Source organism: Pseudopipra pipra, chromosome 2, assembly GCF_036250125.1.
Source record: "Pseudopipra pipra isolate bDixPip1 chromosome 2, bDixPip1.hap1, whole genome shotgun sequence".
Taxonomy (NCBI): Eukaryota; Metazoa; Chordata; class Aves; order Passeriformes; family Pipridae; genus Pseudopipra; species Pseudopipra pipra.
The window spans coordinates 60,141,273-60,158,592 of NC_087550.1; positions in this window are offsets into that span (position 1 = coordinate 60,141,273).

Genomic DNA, 17,320 nt, shown 5'->3' on the forward strand with positions numbered 1-17,320 from the left:
AAAAAAAAAACAGTTTTCTTACATTTATTTATTTATTTATTTATTTATTTTTACTTAATTTTCCAAATCAGATCAAGACAGCAAATATAATGCCAAAGCAAATTACAGGTCTTAATTTAATTATGTTGCATAAATAGGAAGACAAGTAAAAAAAAAGATTAAACAACACACACCACCCCAATGTCTCGAATTTATCCACTTTATTGAGTTTATACTCAGTTTTGGTCTAGTATAGGATGTAGTTACGAATCTTTTAAAGAAAAGTGGCACTTTTCTTCTGTTGTCATCATACTGTATTTGTACGAGATTCATGTACCCAACTTTTTTTTAAATTTGGCAAATATAAAATAAAAAATGGTAGAGCTTTTTGAGATGTTGTCCAAACAGTTTTCTATTTACAAATGCGTAAGATTGCAGGTACATTTAAAATATGCTTTTATATTTTAGTCTGGAGGCATTGAGTAGGAGAGAGGGAATTTTAAATCATTATTTGATGTCTTACTGATTGCTAATGGTTCATGAACCATAGAGTGAGAAATTCCTTTCATGAATAACTTGAATTGTCAGCCTAGGTGGCAATACACCTACTTCCTTTATTATTAGGAAATCACAAAACTATACTTAGAATGAGAAATATAATTTTGACAATCGTAGCATCATCCAAGTAATATTCTTAAGATTTTTCAAGTTAGTTATGGTACAGAGTAATTGCTGTACAGCTTCATGAGGCATTAAAACCCCTCTGCTATGCTATTATAGTTTCCTTATTTATATACTAACTTATACAAGGAGAGGTTAATTAGATGGATTTTTTTCTTTTAATATAGCAAGTATTGCATCTAATAAACTCTAGTTTTAAATAGAGGCAAAGTTCTTTAAAATGGTTGTATGATTTAAATACTGCATAAAGCGTTGTTCTGGGTAACGTGATTTCTCCTGACTGTTGGATTTGATTTGGGCAACTTGGATGTTCCTTACATCTAGCAGGCAAGTGAACAGTTTGTATTGCGAAGAATAACAAAGGTCCTAAACATTCCAGTGAATACAATTTGACTAATACAACATTAGGAAGAAATTCTTCACTGTGGGGGTAGTGGGACACTGGTACAGGTTGTCCAGAGAAGCTGTGAATGCCTCATCCCTGGTAATGTATTTCAAGGCCAGGCTGCATGGAGCCTTGAACCAACCTGGTCTAGTGGAAGGTGTCCCTGTCCATCGCAGGATCTCTAAGGTCCCTTCCAACCCAAACCATTGATTCTATGATATTATAAAAGAAACTTGAAATTCTAGTGAAGAACACAATAGGTAAGAAATTGTCTGAATGACAGGGATCAGATGGAAGTGGTTGAGGGGTCTTGCTCTATGCAAAAGCTGATTTGTCCTGGATCTTTTCCTGTTAAACAAAATTGTCAGTGACCTGGAGAAGTATACTGAGAACTCTCTCATCAAGTTTACAAATAATGCCAAATGACATGAACCACTCAATACACGGGAGGGAAGGTCTGTCATTCAGGGCAACCTGGACAGGCTGCAGGAATGAGGTGATAGGAACCCTTTATGAAATTCAAGGACAGGTGTAAAGCTTGGTGCCTGGGAAGGAGGTGCCCCTTGCAGTGCTAGAGGCTGGGGAATGCTGGGCTGGGGAGTGGCTCTGCTGAAGGGGATACAGGTGTTGCACACCAAGAACAAGAGGTGGTGGTGTGTCCTGGCAGCAGAGAGGGACAACAGCCTCCCAGCTGGGTGAAGCAAGCATGGTCACTAGATTGTCAGAAGCAGCTCTTCCCTACTCAGCCAACCACACCTAGCTACTGCATCCAGTTTTGGGACCTCTGGACAGGAAAGATATTGGCCAACTACAGTAGGTCCAGCAAAGGCCACCCCACTGGTGGGGGGCTGGAGCACTTGCCCTGTGAAGAGAGAAAGAGGGAGTGGGGCTTGTTCACCCTGAAGGAGAGAGGGCTACTGGGAGACCTCACAACAGTCCCCCAGCATCATAAGGTCATAAAGAACATGGGTCCAGGCTCTCCACAGTCATGTGTGGTGGGAGGTTGGGCACAAGTTGAAAAGGGAGGTGCAGGCTAGACATAAATAATACTGTTTCACACCCAGCAGTGACACAGGTTGCCTGGAGAAGTTGTACATTTTCCTACCTTGGGAGTTTTTCAAGACCCACTGGATAAAGTCCTGAGCAATCTGCTCTGACCCTGCAGGTTGCCTTCCTTTGAGCAGCAGGTAAGACTAAAGACCTCCTGAATTTTCCTATGCTACTAGATCCAGTGGGGACGACAGATGGCAGAGGTACAATAGCAAGAGTCACATCAGGGAAGTGCCCTGCAATAGTTCCTATGTGTATTTTTTGTTTGCTTGCTTTTTATAAAGTCTGAAGTACAGCTGAACTTAAAATCGTAGTTAAAATAGTCCTGACTCTTTGGAGAGCTGCACAATACAAAATACTGGTATTTTAATAGCACTCCATGTTGGTGTCCTGGAGTCAGAACTCCAGAAGACTCTGGGTCCACTCTTGGTGTCATTGGTCAGGTCAGTCCTTTGTTCTTAATGCTGGGTGGTGGAAAGCTGCCTAGTCTCCACTGGGCTGAGAGCAAAGACATTCTGCCTTGTAAAACTGCCAGTGGCCTAAACATACAGAAATATCTCCCCAAATCATGAGCACCTAGTTAGCAGGTTCAACAACGGGCCAGCCTGTAATTGTTTAGTGCTTCCCTTACTGGCATCAGTGGGAATTTCTGCAGTAGGAACTGCTGCAGGGGACAAATTGATCAGCTAAGAGAGGCTTAAAGATCTGAGTGCTGAGGTTACTGACAGCAGTTTGGGTTTCTTGAATCAAGTAGAGGACTGCCAGATTGCCAGTTAGATTTATTTTACTCGCAGCTGGGTAAGAAGCAGTGTGATTCCCCTTTGAGAAAAAAGTACTTTGCGAGCTCTGGTATGTCTTGTTTCTCCTGATCTTAGTGTATTATTTAACCACCAGCTCACATCGCTCTCAACAGCCTGTAGGTACCATTTCAACAGAGGCCTTAAATACCTGGGAGAGTGAGCTGGGATCCAGGTGCTGTGCCACAAGGCAACATCTGCAACTTGCGTATGTGCTTGATTGGCATCTCCATATGTTGATATTACACAATTAAATATTCAATCCTTGGTGAGTTGGCTTTGATCTTTTCCACCACTCTCATCACTAAGATACAATCCTGCAGATGTTTCCAGGGCTTCTGCCTTCCCTTTAAGCTATATTCTCAATAACGGAGAAAGTGCCCTCACTATCTGTCTTTTTCTCAGCGCAGCCACTCTTCCTCCAGTGTTCAATAATTCATGATCTTGCAGGAGGTGCACCAAGATGATTTTAGCTGCCTTCAACTTTTTTTAGACAGAAAGATAATAAAAATGATTTCACAGTAACTAAAGTAAGTTAGTTTATTGGTGAAAGCACTTAAGTATTACTTATTAGCTATTCAGGAGGAAGGTTTTACTAAAGGTACAATGCATTTATGTGTTAATGTGCAGCTCAGCTCCTGAAAAATGACTACGTAAATAAGAACTTGTCACATCTTATTTTTGTTGATTTTTTTTTTTCTTCTCCCTCAATTTTTTTTTTTCTGCTGGTAACTCTATTACTGTCATGATTGTAACCATGAAGTAGCTGGATCCTAGTCCCAGTGGAGTTAATTGCCAGTGAGGTACAGTTGTGTGTAACTGCTGATGAGGCAGTGAGTGTTACAGGCACTCATTCAAGACAGAAAGCACAAGTCAGTGTCATCTGTGGCACAATCTCTGACACATAAACTTCTTGAATGTGATGTTTAAGATTAAAAATCAGGTTCTGATCCAGTTTTCAAAGTCTGGGGGGAAAAAAGTATAACTGAGAATACTGAGGTAAATCCATAAAATGTTTTAAACTCTTAATTTCCACTAGACTCGAGAGTGTGCCAGTATGTCCAGTGTGGAATCCAGGATCACTTTGACTCCAATGGCATCCATAGGTCATCTGTATTTCTAGTTTCTTAATATCTGTTTGGCATAGGGGCAGTTAGCACTAATAGACTTAATTCTATCACTATGCAGAGGCAAAACATAGTCCTGGGGAACCAGAGTCAAATCAAGAAAAAGTATAATTGCAGTATTTTTCAAAGCTGGAGTGAAGAAGCAGCTGGGGAGGTGTTTCTGGAATACAAGTCTGACTGCAGACATCTAATTCAAGTTACTAAATATTTGGCTCCTTTTATCTATTTTGGATCTGGCTGTTAGCACCTTGGTACTTGTATACGAAGAATACTTGATAGCACAATCACAAAAGCAGTAAACAGCCTTACAAAGGCATAGACTTAAGGTGACTCCTTCAAGTGGAATCTTACTTTAAAAATTATTTCAATGTCATGTATCATAATTGCATCTAATATTAGAGACTGACTTAATATAACACAATGTCAATGACAATATAAAGGCAATCACGAACAGAGAAGATAACTTAAAACTGTTTGGGGGGATGGAAGGAAGGATTACACTGTAATGAAGACTTCCGTAGAGTTTACAAACCTTTCCGGTGACACTCAGAGGGATTTTTTTTTTCTCCTAAATTCTGGACACTTTATTCCTCTTTCCGTTTTGATACTGGAATCTGCCTGGAATCTCTAAATGTGATTTAGGGTTTTTTTTCCCCTTCCTTGGACTTGTGAATCTATCTACTGCTAAACAGTGAAGTTGCATATGCAGAGTTGGTTAGCAAGTTGAATAGATTACCAGCTGCTGAGAATTAAATACCTACGAAAGGGTTTTTTCTTCCCTCAGCAACACATATCCCCCCATCTCCCAAAAGGATATAGTTTAAAAGGTGTGAAGCTGGACTATTTTGTCTCTATCAGAGTCTGAAGGCAGAATGAAAATGTCACACATCTTCCTAAATGACTAGGATTCTCTGTCAGATTTTCTGTGGATATAGGTTGCACCAGCATGACCTGCTTATACCAACCTAATAGCATGTCTGAAAGTCCCCTTGGCTTGTGTGTGCTTCCTTCTTGCATTAGTGCTTGTGAGGAGGCTGTAATTTCAATGAATTAAAATTACATCAGCTGTACTGCATGGTCTCTGGCTTGCCCTGATGTGAATGCGTAGGTGCACACAGAGGTGCTGGAGAGGAGCTGCCTTTGGCAGTGGCAATCTTAAATCTGCTTATGCCAACCACACACTAGCATCCTCCATGTGCTTCAGGTTCCACTAGCATATAGAATTATAGATTATCCTGTCTCCGCTCCTCACCAGAGGAACGGATTTATTTACGCCTGGTTTTGTTCAGCTGAAATTCTGTGACAAAACTAGAGATAGTGCCTTACAAAATCCATGTAACCAAAACAAATGAAAAACTTCTGCAGAGGTTAATGCAGTAGCAGATGTGAGAACAGCATGAGGAGTTAGGTTCTGAAACAAAGAAGCTTGCCTGGGCTTTTTCTACTAATTTAAACAACAAACCCAGAGGTTCAGACGGCATCAGTTGTACTCCAGTCTCACTGGTTTGTCGTGAAAGCCAAGTTGCTGGAGCTGAATCTGAAGAAAGCTTTAAAAGCGATCCTACTGGAGTCTAACAACACCTGAATTATCAGGATCTCCTACAAAAGATATGAATTTTGTTTTTGTTTAACTGGGCTGCCCCTCTAATAATACTTTGGATGTCAGCAGTGATAACTATTTCTAATTAGTCCTTTCACTTCTGGGAAGAAGGAAGGAAGTAATCCATAATACAAAACGAATTCTCATGAGGGACGAAACTCTTTTCCTAAGAAACTGTGCTCCAAGAGCTGCAGAGACTTGCCCCACTGGGACCTGTCTGACACTTTAACTTGACAGTAGAGAGTTTAAGTGACCATACAGAATATAAATCAGCTTGTGCTGCTTCAGCATTAGCTGCTGAGCAGCCAGTGCATGGGAAAGTTGACCTGTTTACTCAGGTTAGCTTGAAACTTGGCTGAAATCACCCAGGTTTTGTTGGATTAAGAGTGGAGGTGGGGAGGGTTCGTAATTTGGTTCTATATTGTTAAAAGTCTTGTTTCAAAAGTCTGTCCGTGAATGACAATAAAATGCAGAGTGTTGAAGTGTCCTCACTGACTGCTAAGCTCATGGTTTGGGATTTCTGATTGCAAGTTATTTTAGTCAGTAAAGGTAAACTGAAGAATGCAGGTTTTTTCCATTGACCTTTGTGCCTGTTCTTGTGTCCCTGCTTGCACTTGTGGAAAGGCACTGAACTGGTCTAAATGCTCTTCATATCTGATACCTGGTAGCCTATAGCTATACTGATGCAACCTGGTAGAATGAAGGCTGTCTTGCTTTTGTTGCTTTATGAAATACTCCACTTTTATTTTTAGTTTTTCTAGAACCAGCAAATTTCTAAAAGCTTCTGACTGGCAGGCAAGATTGCCTGATCCTCATTGCTGCAGTTCTGCTACCAATGCCCAGGGCTGAAGAGAACTTTTAACAGGATGAAAGTCAGGGTGAATATTACTAGGCAGTGGATTTGAGTTTGGATTTTTTTCCTGAGGACTTTGTTTCAGTTTCTTTTGTGTCATTTATTATTTCTAGGCCTGTGAGTAAGTAAAAAATAAGTTTTTGTTGTTCTTTTGATTTTTTTTTTTTAAAGAGAAATGATCTCCCTTCTAGTGATTGACATGGTGGCTGTGCTTCCAAGGAGGATGTCTTCAGTTTTCTTTTCTTCAGCATTCTGTTGGACAACTTTGTGGAGGTTCCAAAAACTTCTGTTTCCAGTAAAACAGAGTGGCAACAGCTGCAATCTTAATATCTGGCAATTTTAATAACACAGTCCAAGTTAGAGAAAGTGAAACCCAAAAAATTATAAGAGAATTAAGGCTGTGTCATTTCCCATATTTCACATCATTTGAATGTGAATAATGAAATCCAGCAACTCTCACTGCTGATATATAAAAAGTGTACATGAGCAGGTAAGCGCTTTAAACAAAAAAATACAGTGCCAAAGTAGTCTCTGCTATAATGTCCTCAAATTCCCTGGAGTTGTGGTAGGGATTAATTTGCTTCATAATGTTTGAGTACTGGAGGAAAAAGTGGGTTAAAGCTTTCTGCCACAAATTCCGATCAGAGTTGGAGTTGAATGGATACTACTAAACATAAATTAAAAAAAAAAAACAAAAAACCCCCAAAAAAACCAACAGAAAAGCCACACCAAACCTACTTTTACCTGCTTAAAGGTTTAAATGAATGTTTTTCATCTGTATTTCTCTGTGCAGTGGTTTTGCTTAATGAAAGTTTTACTAGCACAAAAAGATTGGAAAAATGAACTTCTGAGATAGGCACAAGTGTCAAGACGAAACAATTGGTTTTATTAATAACTAAGCATTTGGATGAACTGTGCAAATGTATATAACCACTGAGACAGTGGTGATAGAAGAGCTCTTGTGATTAAACTCAGCTCAAGTATTCTGCAGTAACTGCTAGTGCAACTACAGAGTAAAAAGAAATATTAGAGAAATAAGTAGAAAAAAGGAAATTACAGGCTCCTTGTAGATACATTTTTGAGAGTAAAAATCAAAGGTAATTTGTGCATATGAATTATTCACTGTGAATTACTCAAAAGATTTGGCCCACTATAATGAACTAAGATGAAGAACTGATATACTGCTATAAAACATGTGCTCTCATTTGTAACCTATTTCAATCACAATGGAAGTATTTTGAATTTTTTCTAAATGTGTCAATTATGAAATCTATGTCCAGTTGCCTGATGCTCAGAGAGCAATGGGAAACCTTGATGATTAAGCTATTTTATGAGTACAGTACAATTCAGCAAGACAGTGGCAACAAGCTTTAGTTTCTAACCTGGTGCTGTGATAAATAAAGTGCAATCTTCTGTATTGCTCATCTCCTACAGATTCCTTTTTCATGTCCGTGATTGAAAAAAGTTACTGGGAATTACTCTAGTATTATCCTTTCAGGGTTAGGTTTTACCAATCTGCTGAATAATGTGCACTGAAGTGAATGGTTTCTCTAAATACTTTTGACCCTTAATGTGAAATAACCCCATACATAATCTTCAGTGCAAATTGAAAAACTAGTAATGATACAAACAGTTGATTATGGTTTACAATGGCAGTAAACCTCTCAGTATTGGTTGTTACCAAAATAAATTGCCATTCTGTTAAATTTTAAATAACAAGTCATAAACTGCTGAAAACAACCAATTTCTTGTGGATTATTGCCTGAATAAATTTTAGTAGGAAGTGCAGATCATGAAGTTGTGATCAGCAGATCAGGCCTAATGAAATTTTATATATTTTAAAAAACTGAAGGATCTTCAGAACATGATGCAGTGGGTAACATACATTAAACAACAGAAGAATGAAATTGCCTGATAGTTTATTTTTTTGGTAAGACTGTTTTTAACTTCTGACACCAGCTATTGCTGTTTTCCTTTGTTTCTTCAAGTGTTGAAAAACCCAATCAATGCCAGCACATTGAGCCCACTGAGAAGGTAGAGAGGAGCCTGTTTAAATACAAAGCATCTATATGAGATCCTGCACAGAAATAGAGGGTTTAGTATGTGCACTGGAGTAATTACTATTGCTCATTTCAAAAGCAAAAATGCCATCCAGCATTCATAGCACAGTCTCCATCTTCCCAACAGTGAGTGACAGAAGATGTCTTCACCATAGCAACGAGTGTTATCTCCTAAGAATAACATTAACCTCCCTTGTTACTAGTTTTAAATCCTTGAGTATAAACAGCAATTGCAAGGCATGTATGCGTTGATTGTACATTTTCATTACTTAATATGTACCGAGTGTGTAATAGCTGCAGTAAGACTAAAAAAGACATCGCCAGAAGAGGAAGCAATTAAAGGGCTGGAAATACAACCGTTAATAATCCAGTCCTGGAAACATGACCAGGGAGAGGTCTCCTGTTCATGCTCATGAAAATCAGACCTCTTCACAGAGAAGTCTGGCAGCGCTCTTCAGCAGCAGCATCCTCCCCCTCGATCCTCAGGTTGATTTTCAATGTCAGAGAGTGGTGGGAGAAGAGAGCAAAAGGAGAAATTAAGAGAGAGTTATTTCTATTTCTCTCCCTTCTGCACCTCCCTCCCTGCACACTCTTTTCTCATGCAGGGCTGAAATCCAAGAAAGTTGAACCAAATATTTTAGCTATTTTAAATTGCTACATTATGCATTTTTCCAGAATGTCACCAAAGCTTTTCCGAGTAAAGGAGATGAAATTCCCCTCATAGTAGCCCTGTAGGATATGGTGATATCCTGGGAGTGCCATAAAAATGCCATTAAGAAACATTTCATTTTGGCTTCCAGGGAATCTACACTTATCTATTTTGACTTAAACTCTTTCTTCCATCTCTGCAAGAGAGGAACATGACACAGGAGTTGTGCAAAATGAACTCAGATCAGGGAAGATGGATTGTAAATTGAGACTCGCTAGAGCTAAATCATGTTCTCTCTCTTGATCTCTTATCTGATAACTTTTATCCAAAAAGTATTGAGGAAGTTAATTGCAAGTGCTAAGGAAATATCATTCTCCAGGGCCTTCTTTTCCCTGCTCCCCAGACCCTATGTTGCAGTTTTTTCAAGACCTCAGTTATGAAATAGCTATCTTGTGAATTTTAACATCCTTATGCTTTCCTGCAGAACTGTTCAGATGAAGAAGAAAACTGTAGCTTTTCATTTACAAGGTTTAGGAATCCAGAGAGGCATAGCATGAGGGGGAAAGGAGGTGACTTTCTGAATTCAAATGCTTGCTCTACTTGGCAAGCTAAAGACAAAGTAAAAAAGGATGTTTTCTGTTTAGAAACTTGTCATGGTTTGAGATGGCCCCCCCGGGAGTCGGGGGCTCAGAGGTGACTGGGTGCCAGGGCAGTGTTCCCTGGAGAGCCAAGACACCACTCGTATTGTTCGCTTCTGCTAAAAATCATACATACACAGCACCAGAAGCTGTTGGCGTATCTCTCTGTTGGTGTCTGCTGCGTGTAGGTGTAGAAGGCCAGGGGGTGGCTGGGCTCTTTCTTCCCCCCCCTCCAGGGGGGTGAGGGGAGCCCTGCAGCCCCCCATCTCTGCCTAGACCAGAGTTAGAGACAGCATTGGAGTGAGTGTATGTTTGTGAGGGACGTGACTCACAAACAACTGGTAAGCGAGGAGGGGAGAAGGCAGGCCTTGCAGCCAAGCCCTCTGTCCCCCCCCCCTTTCGCAGTTAAGCTGTGGAGGGGGGCCTTTTTCTTTCCCTCAGCTATAAAGTGGAGGCTCAACATTTGAAGCAAAGCAAAGTGGACGAAACAGCTCGGCACTCGGGACAAGAATCCCAGGCGAAATTAGAGACAGACCAGAGAGAGGCCCGGAGGATGTCCTTCACAGTGATTTAAACACAGGACAGCCGAAAACCCAGAGAAGGAATCAACATTCCAGGATGCATATGTTGATAAGCTACACTACAGCAGCCTATGAACCGAGGTATGAGACTGAGAGAGAGGGAATGACACAGCAGAGGCTGACATGGGACCAAGGAGAAAGGACTCAGAGCTACCTTCTTGGACTTCATGAGGAGAAAGGACTTCAGCAACCAGCTGGAGGTTGGTGAGGGAGCGTTTCAGGTTCCTGAACACTCCCACGATAGAGAGACTGCATTACATATCAGCCTTGAAAGGCTACTCCTGGACTAAAGTTAAAGGGAGGGGCTTAAAAGGACTGATAGAAGTATAATAATATATATATAGTTACCTTTAGTTTGTATAGTATTTATTTGTGTAAATAAATGTATATACTTCCCCCTTCCCCTATAGAAGCCTCTGACCTGAAAGTTCTCTCTTCGGTATTGGGATAAATTGTAGGAAGGGATGAGGGAGCTGGGAATGCTGAGTCCAGGTACAACCAGAATTACCTATATCCTGGCAGATCTTCACAGGCCACACCAGCTGAGCAGTGGGAAGAGCAATAGGTAACCTTAAACCTTCCTCTCTTTCCCCCACATATGAATTTGTATCTGCTGTCATGCTGCCCCCTCTGCAAGTGATGTGAGACCTCTTCTCTGCTCTGTCCCCTGTGAGGGAAGGGAAAATCCTCTAGAAAGTCCAGCTGCAGGGCTGTAAATTCCTGCGCAAACTCTGAGTACACAGTGGGTATTTTGTGATACCAGGGGTCTTCACAGACAGATGTACTCTGAGGATGCCACACAAAACATTTTGGCAGGTGTGGATATCTTTCAAAACAAAATGTGAAGTGTCTGCTTCATCTTTGTGTTTAGCTCAAGGCGACTCAAGCCCAGCTTTTGCATGTCTTTGTAATGTCCCTCAGTCTAATGTCTTCTTATCGGCTCCAAAGGCTGTTTGTTTAAAAGACATCAATGACTCTTGAAATAAGAAGAAAAATGCAGCTTCCAGCCCTTGAGGAAAGACCTACTGCTCTTGTTTGCATTTGTTATCTGTGGAACACACTGACATCTCTCTGCTCTGCATGGACCTGCTGGGGAACCCTGTCTGACCCATCATATGTGATGGGATTCTCCATGTAGGTTACAGTTCTGCTACAAACAGTGTGCATCTGCAAAGTGTTTGACTGTGGTGATGCACAAGGAATTTTATGCAGTTAGTTTGGCTAACCAGCAATAGCAAAGCCTAGCAGTATGCACTGGGGAGGTTGGTGTGTATGTGGTGAGGTGGGCTAAGTACAGTTCATAGGAAGCAGGAGGCCCTGTCTGCTTTGACACGAATGCAAGCACAAATGGCTTTTAATACTTTGCACACTTAAAATCAAGTAAATTACCATCTTGCTGACAGCTTCAGCAGTGGCATGCAAGTCGATTGGATACAGCATCTGATTTTGTGTGTTATCTGCTTCAAGATCCAAGTGGCTTTATTTTTTCATGTATCAAAGAAATGGATAAAAGTCTGGATACTGTGCCAACGGGTGCATAAGGATCTCGATTGCTGAGGAGCTATGGACATACAGGGATGGAAAGACATTCCTATGACATTTCTGCTATGTGGCCTAGACAGAGGATAGATAAAGTGTTCAAAAGTAGCATTGGATTCAGTGATCTAGTTTTTCCCTCCCTCATCTTGACAATGTGCAGAGTTAGGGGCTGTGTGTCTGTCAAACACGTCACATCCAGGAGAGACGTGTTTGATTGGCTACATGGGGAAACACACCCATTGCATCCACTGATCCCAAGAAGAGCTCTGTAAAAGTCTTAATTTTTCCCTAGATGCCAATGTAGTTTGTATATTCACTTCCAGTATCCATTCAGTTTTTGAACTCTAATTTTATCTGGCATAGTACTGATAAGGCATTAAACAGAGTATTGTTTTCACAGCACTGCTGGCATGCTGGCAGGTACAGTGCTTTTGGACAAGAGCATGTTGTTGTTTATAAACCAAGTAAGATTGTGAGTCCACAAAACCAGACACAGGTAGGGAGGATGCGTGGGAAGCAGTGTGTGTGTGTGTTTGTGTGTTAAAAGTAAGCACGGTGAAGTAAGAGAGAAGGCACTTTTTCTAAAGGAGGAAGAAGATTATCTAGCCTTTATTGCAAAGACTTTTCCTTTTGATGTTTTTCATTTTGCTGAGCATGGCAGAGTAGAGATTCATCATGAAATCTAGCAAAAGAAGTGAGCTTTGATGAGAGATGCATGTAATATTTTGTTTGTTCAGTGTATCAAGAGCTGTTCTAAGATTAGAGACCACTAAATAAATGCAGACTCCTGTTGTTTTGAAAAGACTTAATGTCACATGTATTTTATATTTTCTAGTGAAATTTTTCTTCTATTTTATATTTTGCACTGACTGTTTCTTCATGCAAAGCAATCAACACTTGGGTTGCATGTTTCTTTACATCCAAATGCAATCAAGACAAAACTCCAAAATCACAAGAAGTGTGTTTTACAGAGTTAGATTGTGCTCCATCTCTGGCAGTAGGAAGGGGGCTCTTTTTGGATGGAAAGCCCTTGATAGATGTTACTGTGATACCATTTTCTGACCCCCGTTTCTCCATACACTTTGAAGCAGATAGATGTTAAAAGCTGGGGCTGGTGAGCCAAGTGTATTTTCCTCTATATATACAGGTAGACAATAAAAATCATGGGCTGGAATATATGTGTTTCCTACCACACATTAGCATTTTTACTGACCAGTCTGCATTCCTCCTTTAGGGCTCTACCACCCTGCATTGATACGCAAGGGTACTCTATGATGTGCCATGCCAGGCAGCTCACCCAGCTGTGACTTCATCCCTGTTTAAGGCATGTGGGACCTCTTAGAAACTTGCATGTCCGCTGAGGGACTCCCAAATGCATAAAAACATAGAGAGCTGATGGGGCAGGTGTTCCACCAATATGAGCCAGGGGTTCTGCCTACCCAGTCTCCAATAATGGTACCTGTATATCCCACAACTACGTGCCAGACAAGGAGGTACCAGGCAGTGTGCTTTCAGTGGAGTCCCAATAAGAAAAGGGCTTTGATTTGGAAGCCAAACTTTATATCCCTTTCATTTTTTCATCCATTTGCTCTGTCTACAGTGGTCGTCATTATCTCTATGAATTCCCTATGACACACAGGACAGGAACTGAAATGGATCCTCAGGACCATTCCCAAATTATCCTCACTTTGTGAAGCTGACAGAAACCACAGTAATGGTCTTGCTGTGGAAAGGGAATTTTGAATGGCAGTTTGTTTTATGACCCTTAATTTATTTCTCCTTCAGTTGTTGGTCTCATGACTGATTCCTCCTTCCCTTTCCCACTCACACTGTGCGGTGTCATTCAGCAACAGCTTTCCTTACATTTCGCTGTACGCAGCCTCATAATTTTTGCCACTGTGAAATGCTTTGGCATATAGGCAGTGAGGGAAAATCTGTGTAGCAAGCCTGATGCTTTAGAAATATTTTGTGTGTTCCTCTGCAGAGGATAGAAAGTGTTAAAACACAGGGAAAGGTATTCTATGGAAAAAATGTATTGCTGTATGTCACATGAACGCTGTTTTAGAGCTATAAATTCCTATACAAAACATAAAAAATCACCTCTCCTGCTAGCAACCTACTCGAGAAAACACAGCTCAGCTGCCATGAGGGTTGAGGCTTGGAAGAAAAGTGTTAGGCAGGAGAAGGGGAGAAAGAGAGGAGCTGTCAGACCCTTCCGAGCAGATGCCATTCTGCCTTTGTCATTTGCATATCAGACAGTGTATGACACTAGTATCCTACAGGTATCCCTGCAAACCCTAAACCCACACTTGAATGATGCTCTAAATTGTGAGGGAGATGCACTTTTCCCAGACTTTTCTTGGTAAAAGGAGACGCAGCTGAGGTGAGATGAGGTGGGATGAGAGTTTTCCTGTGTTCCTTCCACTCACTGCATGGCCTTCCTGATGGGGATGCCACCTTTGCCACCCTACGGTGGGGAAGGTGGCCCATCTCCTACCTCCTCTCTTGCTGTGACAAGGTACCACCTTTCTCTGCATCATACATGCCCAAATACCACTTTTTTCCAGGAAATAAAAGGTGATGTGGCCAATGGAAGTAGACGTGGGCTGCCTTTGAAGTGTCCTGAAACTCTTAGCTGGTGTGCACGTCTCACTCTCCCATCAAATGGTGGGAAGGGAGGTCAAAACAGCTCAGTTGGAAACAACTGCCAAAGATAGTGAATTCTAACAAATTAGCATGCCTTTTGGGAAGGAGCAAGGCAGTGCAATTTTGATGAGAAAGGCTGCTTTCATTTTGGGCTTAATCGTGCAACGTGCTGAGTGCTTTCAGTCCTCATTCACATTGATGGGAACTCACTGTCCTTGTGCTACCTGGCAGGCATGGCTTCTAGGTCAGTTCTCGTTCTCCTCTCCCTTGCAGCCTGTCACTTGACTTCCTAAAGAATGTCTTATTTTATGTCATCAGCACAGTGAATTAATGAGGTTTTCTTTCAGACTCTTCCCATTTATCCCCAAAAAATCAAAGGGACAGATGTTTTCCTCTACTAGAAAATAAAGCTCTAGGAAGATGAAAGAGAAGACCTGATTTGATGCTTATACCATCCCCTTCCCAGAGACACTGGAGGGGGTTTGGACCTGAAAAGAAGAGGCGGCTGTTTTGTGTCTGATTGTCCTTATGAGCTGTGGTTCTTTATTATTTCAAAGGATTGCTAACTCTCGGGGAGCACCTCTGAGCACACCATTCCTTAAGAAATGGATGTAAGGCATGCTTAATGTCAATGACATCTTATTCATCTGGTCTTTGAAAAGTGAAAAGGCCAAGACAAGTACTTCTGTTAGCAGGACAATTATAGTATTTGTTAAACAGGGACTGCATGCATCTAGTTGAGATGCCTCTAGCTGAGCTGTGCAGTTCACTAAATGTAAATGGGGTGCTTATCAGATGGATTATTTTCTGAAAGCACAGGCAAAATTACAGTAATTACTTTTCCTCCTGCTACATTATCTGTATTCCCAAGAAACTTTATAACTTCATACAGAAAATAAATAAATATTTACTTAAAAGATCAGAACAGCTGAGTAAAGGTTCCCTTCATCTCCCACAAAATCAGCATTTCTTCTGAACAAAAAGCTGTTCTTGGCAGCACAAGATTTTCACAGGAGTGGGGAGAAACAGGTACTGTCAGTGGAAGCTTTTTTCAAGGAGAATAGAGATAATAATCTAGATTTTCGAGAACCTATAGTTTCCTTAAATTCTCACTTCTATGACGTCAACTTTGGGTGAGGAATGAGTTTTTTCTTATTATTATTATTTCAGCAACTAAGTTCTTAGGCACAGCTTTTTAGATATACCTACCAAGGTTATTGCCTGGGAATAATCAAAAGGAAGGACCCACCATTTTAATGTGAAGTAAAGATTAATCTATTTTGTCAAACTACTTACTCTCCCTTAAGCCCACTCGTATACAGGCATTTGATTATATTTGATGATTCACAAAAAATAAATCTGAAAGACTGGTTTTCAAAGAAAAAAATCATCAGCTCATCAAACTATGTAGATTATGGTATAATTCTACCACCAACTGGTTCTACAGTATCGTAGGGCTCTGCAGACAAGTAATAAGCAAGCCTTATAACACTCCCCCATCCATCCCAAATGTAAGCACTTTAACCTGGTTTAGTCACTTTTTTATTTTCATATATGAAAAGCAAATAATTTCTTGGGTACTTGTGTCCTTTGTTACTCCAGCATGACAGTGCCCACAGTCTTTTATGTGTTTGTCCTCAAAATTTCCCCATGCAGTAGAAAGGGCTCTTTCATTATAACTAAGAAACTGAAGTGCAGAAAGGTTGGAAGACTTTTCTCTTGGCCACCTGGGAAAGTCATAAGGGATCAAGAGCTCAAGCCATGAATTCAGCTGGGACCTTCTGACTTTCTTTCAAGCTTGTATTTCAGAAAAATGGTTCACAGCCACTCTCACACATCTGACCTGGGAATAATGCAGTGTCCTCATGGGATATGTCTGGATCTAAGACAACCTGGCTGACTATACTGAACAGCCTCAGAATTCCCACTCTGTCCAACCCATTCTTCACCTGAGCTGTGAGAATGGGAACAAACAGCTGGGTGGTGCCACACACTTGAGCAAAAAGACCAGAAGTACATCAATCCCTTTAGTGGTAGCACCAGGGTCTAGGAGCTAACTCCAAGTCCTAGGACACTGCTTCAACGTCTGAACTAATCTTCTTTCCATAAAATACAGTTAACATGCAGGTGCTTTGTAGCTGGGCAGAGACCTTATAATGTTAGTAATGTCATCCCCAAGACACCCATTTGACTCTGAGTTAGTAATCAACATAAAAATTCAACTTCAACCAGTTCAGTACATGCTAAGTCCATGGAGGTGTTGTGAGAAACATTGCTCTTCTGTAACACATGCATGCAAATAGTTGGAAAATAGTTCAAAAGATATCAAGTAGCTATTTGAGCATCATGACTGCACCATTGCATAAACTCCTTGAAAGGGCAGCAAAGGGTGAAAATTGCTGATGGCAATTTCCACAGTAGAGTAATTTAGCTCAGAGGCAAAGAGACTGGTGAAGGAGAGAGAGAATATATATGTCAGCGAGGGAGAAGGTGGATTTATATAAGAGGGAGTGCATTAGAGTATATGTGAGTGTGGAGGAGGGTTTGAAGTGAGTTTCTCAGAATTAAGGCAAATTCTGCATTCATAGTAGATCTTGCAGAGAAGCTGCATGTATGTATGTGTATACATATGCAGACATTTGAACTTGGTCATCTCAGGGTCCTTAGTGTTTTTAAGATACTTCTCTGGAATATAATTCCAGTTCTTGTAAATGCAAAGAAAAAAACCTTGAAGG